The sequence below is a fragment of the Biomphalaria glabrata genome, chromosome 16 (genome assembly GCF_947242115.1).
Source record: "Biomphalaria glabrata chromosome 16, xgBioGlab47.1, whole genome shotgun sequence".
Taxonomy (NCBI): domain Eukaryota; kingdom Metazoa; phylum Mollusca; class Gastropoda; family Planorbidae; genus Biomphalaria; species Biomphalaria glabrata.
The window spans coordinates 12,094,830-12,100,875 of NC_074726.1; positions in this window are offsets into that span (position 1 = coordinate 12,094,830).

Consider the following 6,046-nt stretch of genomic DNA (forward strand, 5'->3'; position numbering starts at 1 on the left):
TCATTGGTATAGACTCTATAGACAAAACAATAATCAATGAAAAAAAAAAGTTCACCGGTTAGTTAATTAATTATTGGTGATCAATTATTTTGTTAGATACCTATAATGAAAATTAATCTTTCAGTATTTACAGCACGGCTAAATATGTAGGGTTTAGACCCTCAATTAATTGAACACGTTATTCTCCCATTCTCGGATCGAGTTGAAACTTTGGAAAACTATTTATTGTACCTAACAAATCATGAATCAGTTAAACAATTAATAAAATTAGTGAATTCATTATTGGTTATTACTTATTTTGTTTGATATCAAATAAGGGTAGTAACCTATACATTATTTAGACATAGTTGTAAATAAGGAGTTCTTTCCCCTAGATAAGCTTTGTTGTTGTTTTTAAAGGATTTAAAAAAAAATTTTGCTTCTTATTTTATTAATACTGTTATGACTTTGCCATGCGCACCGCCATCCAAGATAGTGCAGAAAGAAGGTGCGCACTATCTGTGACTAAGCATTCGGATGTTGACATTAGGAGACTAACGATTTCCGCCCAAGTAGAGAGCCAATATGGAGATGCTGTACTCAAGGCAGATGCCCTTTGTGTTTGTCATGTCTCAGTGTAAATAAACGTCAATGTCCTCGTTGAGTTGCCTCCTGTCAGTTATTACAATTGGTGTCAGAAGTGGGATTATAGGCAACTCAACGAGAGGAGGTAGGCTTTGATTACAATGACATATTTGAAGCTATTACATCAGCTCTCAATTAAAGAGCTACGACAAGAGCTTCGGGACCGAGGTTTAAAACCCGTCGGTAGCAGGGAAACGCTCACGGATCGTCTGCGGCAAGCCCTTATCGATGAAGAAGAAGATCCGGAGACCTACACATTTGAAATTGAACTTGGGATTGTTGAGTTCTTTGGCAGGATACAGGAAGAAATTGATGCAATGCGTGCACAAATCAATAGGATGGGGAGTAAAGTAGATGAAAGTGTATTGCAAGTAGAAGGCCGAATAGACCAAAGTGATAAAATTGAGTCGCAAGCAAAAGGAGGAATAAACTCGTTAGGGAAGGAGCAGTCGCCTGGTCAGGACTGTGGCTGCACAAACAGTGGTGATGAAGGCGCTGGGGATTGGAGCGCTGTCTGTGACTGTGTTGTGGGCAAGTCTGGCGGGGATGACTTTCAAGGCGAGAAACGTGACGACGATTGCTGCGACGATCTGAATGGTATGTTTCACCTCTTCCAGCTCCTCCCCTTGGCCTATCATGGGTGTGTTGTTGGATGCCTTTATCTTGAATACTTTGCTCTTTCCTCTGTTTATTTTAAGGTCCACTCTCCCTGAATAGTCCGCAACGACGCTTTTCTTTTACCTGCATCTGCTGTTGTGCGTGAGAAAGAAAAGTCAGGTTGTCTGCAAAGTCGAGCTCGTCTAGCAGTTTCCACAGTATCCACTTTAGACCGTTCCGCTTCTGGTCTGTTGCTGAAACAAGAAGGGAGAAAGTAAACAGTCTTGTCTGACTCCTGTTTGAACTTCAAATGTGTCTGTCAGTTTTCTTCCATGCACTATTCTGCAAGTTATTCCTGATTTCCTGATGATCTTTGTCATTTTTTTCAGGCACTCCATAGTGTCTCAAAAGTCACCAGAGGGTCTGTATGTCAAAAGCCTTCTCATAGTCTATAAAACTGTCGTAGAGAGGGGAGTTCCATTCCTTGAACTGTTCTAAAATTTTGCGTAGTGTCGCTATATGATCTGTGCATGATCTCTCCTTTTGAAAGCCGGCGTGTTGATCACGGAGATGTGGATCTACAGCATATTTCATTCGGTTCACCAGAATGCGTTAAAAAGCTTTTTGTGGAATTGACAGTAGTGTTATACCTCGATAGTTAGAGCAGAAAATAAGATTGTCTTTCTTGTGGAGTTTGATGAGGTTGCCCTCCTTTCAAACTAGTAGAACTTCTTTTTTTTCACATTTCTTGCAGAAGAGAGGGTAGAGTAACATCACACTGGTATCAATGTCTACATTTAACGCTTCAACTGGGATGCTGTCAGGTCCTGCACATTTGGCATGCAATTGCTCGATAGCGCACTTTTCCGTGTTGGAGGCTGTCCAGGCCTAAGCAAGCAATTATAGTACAGTGCAGGACAGGCCGCCACTGTCCGGTTGGCTCATATTTCTCAAGGATGTGGCCAAATTTTGATTCACGGTGCCCCCGCTGCTAGGAAGAAGAAGAAACCGTGTCGCATTTTCTGTTTGACTGCCCCAGACTTATTGATCTCTGCCTCTTCGGGTCTGGGAAACCCAAAATTCTCGACTTGTACGCTGACATAAATACACTTATTAAAACAGCAGGGTTTCTGTCCAGGGCTTTTGCAAGAGAGGATTTGAGCCTCTCAAGCCCTCACTCAAATGGAGTTTGATGAAGATGATGATTACCACAATAGAATTTATTGGATATAGTTCGAATAGCCATGTTTAACACTACTTTTGGAATACGCAAATATGGGTCAGATTTAAAAGCTAGATGTAGCCATGTAGCCCCCACCCCCCGAAAAAAACTCCTGGCTGCGCCCATGTGACATAAATATCCCTTACATTCTACATCTAGATCTACATCTAATGAAAACTTCTGTTCTTGAATTCCAAGAGCGCATAACTCTACCCGACTAGTTGTTATATGCGGCCATCGTCATGAACACTTTTAAATCCATTATTACAACGGCCCGCAATCCGCATACAACGTTACCCCACAGGAGACACAATTTTCAATCTCACAAATTCTAAAAGACCCCATTATTTGTCTCTTTCATCCTTCAATCTAACGGCCTGCAAACCCTATTATGGAGTATGCACCAAACACTTCTTAGGGCCCATCAGTTGCAGCCTTCCATCTCCATGCACTATGTCCCCCACAAACACACACTATATTTTCAAACAAAACGCCCTTTCCCGAGGAATAGTTGGAAAGATGAAACATCGCCATTGGCTACTTAGTCCACTCCTGACAAATTTATTTGTATTTAGTCAGTTATGGATCTAGAGTGGCACCTTATCTGTATATATAATTCTCTACGTCGCCCAACCATGCGGGACACCACGCACACACGCCGACTTTCTAAACCTCCTCCCGCCCGCACCCGCGCCTTCCTCGCTCTCCAAGCATGCACACAGAGTCGTTTGCCAGAACCCACCCCATTTGGACAACTGTGTCTTTCAGGAAGTGTTCACTCGTTACTAAATAGCGGCGTATGCTACGCCGTGGGTCGGCTAGTTTAGAATATAACCCATCTTCACAAACCGTGTTAAACTCACTCCTAAACACACACACACACTCTCGTACTTTTAATAGGTTATTATATGCATTCATTTGACATTTTACATACATGCATTATACATGAATGCTGGTGGTGTAGTGGTAAAGTGCTTGACATCCGAACCGATGGATTTCCATTTTTATATATCGGTGAAGACTGGAATTTTTAATTTCGGGATTTTAAGGCCGCTCCTGAGTCCACAACAAAAAGGAAATTTACTAATATCGACAGCGGAACAAAAGTCTAATTATACCTATATCAACACAGATGACCTTTACATTAACTGCCCTATAGATTGCATGTTCTGAAAAGGTACTTTAGTTTTATTCTTTTACATGAATGCTAAATATTGTGACAAGTCAAAAACTCGCTGTCAGAGTCACTCTAAATTATCACAGCATTAATTATTATTTTTCCTTATTTATTTATTTTATTTTAATTATTTCCCCATCCTACCCCCAAATTCTTCACCCGCCACACCTTTTCCTCTCTACCAGGCTAGACTTAGTCCACCACCTTGGAGAAAATTAGGCCAGTCCTTTCATTTATCTGCCCTTGACCGGGGCAAAGATAGACACGTTCTCTTTAGTCTTATCCGCGGATGTCCGCCGCAGTTGACACCCCCCCCCCTTTGGGTGGAATATAGGTCACTCTTCCCCCCACGTCTCTCTTTGATCTAAGAGATTACACGGGTCAATACACCGCGTGGTATTCCAAGGTGTGACTCTTGTCGGACTTCACCCACGTGTAAGCTAATTCTTAGCCTAGGACATTTCCTGTGTCCCACATTTCCCAGGCATATATAAAGTGAATTAAATCAGGCCAGGCTCTCTTTCATTCTCATACGAGCTGAGCTATTGAGTCTGGACTATATCACTTATTCTTTCTCCTAGAGGAATACCTGGTGGTAAGCCGAACTTAATCACAAGTTCCATCTTAATTACTCTGTGTATATTTCCATTGGATATTATCATGTGTATTTTGCTTAGTTCATTTATATTTAATTAATGCATTGTGTATTTCTCACTGGCGTAAGTAGAAAACATAAACATGTCCTATATATTTAATTATGGACCGCATTAATCTATTAATGCTACGTTGCTCAATTGATCGTGATGCAACCATGTATATATTTGTACATCTTATTTTACTTCCTATATCTCGGTTAAACGCCTTGATAATTTTACCAGCGCACTGATACTGCGTCTAGAAAAGAGATACGAGTTATCTCCCCTGTATTGAATTATCTCCGCTTTACTCATTTTACTCTTATAAGAGTTACCCCGCTTGAACGGACACACTCTACATTCAAGCACGCTCCATTGTTCTCGACCCACGGTCCTATGTAAATAAATCGTCTGGGTCGCTGACCACCGCCCCCCCCCCTTCTTTCTCTATCCACCTGTGTTGTTTATTTGAGATTATTATTTCCCCTTCTATGTACATTTTTATATTATTACTTTCCCTTTTATGCACATTTTTATATTGCTACTATCAGCCATCTATTATTCCAAATCCCATTTGTCATCATCTCCCCTTTATGCTCTAAAGCAATTTCACCAATCTGACGAATGCACCTCAGTCGAGGGCATCGATAAGATGCATGAGAGACATGTCCTAACTTGTCTTTATTTATCCGCAGCCTCCCTCAGGTGTCTGCCTATTTATCGGATTACTTACCTGCCTATTTGCCTATCACCTATTGCCTAGTTATTGGATCAACGATCTATTTACCGGCAGTTGTGCTTAGTGCTATTCAGCGCTGCATTTGCCTACTGAGATCTCCTCAACTCTACCACTTGGCGCTATCGGCATTGCCCGCCTATTCGACAGCCCACCTGTCAAGCTATTAGGTGCGACGTCCCTATAGACCAGATCTGTGTGAGACGTCATAGCTACGCCAACCCTCTGCAACTCACTGGACATATCCTGTCAACTACGCTGCCCACGGCAGATCAGCTCTGCCCGCGGTAACCTTGTGCCCACGGTATCCGGCCACCCGCCATACTGCGCCCACTACAGATACTAGAACTTGGGACTGAGACTCCACAAGAACTATATCGCCTGCGTCCCTCTATCCGCTAGAGCGCCACCTCCAGCTGCAGAACCTCAAGCCAGGACACAGCCAGCTGCGACATCAACAGGACAACCAGCTAAGTCAGAGGACAAAGTGACATACTCTCTTATTATGTGCAAGAGTGATGATTAAACATAGAATATACTAGAGATAGATGCAAACCCTCCCCCTTTTTATTATTATATGTATATTTATGTAAATAAATATCCTTTATTTTAACTTTTGTATCTATCTTTCATTGCTTTGTCTCGTTGCGTGTCTGCTCCCGATTCATATGCTGATAAGTGGGGGTGTGATAGCATTAAAAATAATCATCCCCTAGACATAAAACGTGCCAAACACACGTCACATTTCCCCACCTGTCACAAATATGTTACATAATTGTTGTACACATAGAAGTTGATATCGTTTCTATCTCTATCTCTGCTATATAACTATCTCTAGGTCTGTTATCTAACTATCTCTATCTCTGTTATCTAACTATCTCTAGGTCTGTTATCTAACTATCTCTATCTCTTTTATCTAACTATCTCTAGGTCTGTTCTTCTTGCTAGACGGTAGACTATTTAAGGGTTTTTGAAAAAAAAAAGTGTTTACTCTTGTATACATGTCATAATATTAGGACTTAGTTTTTATGAAATTGACTAAGTTGTCGCTTTTA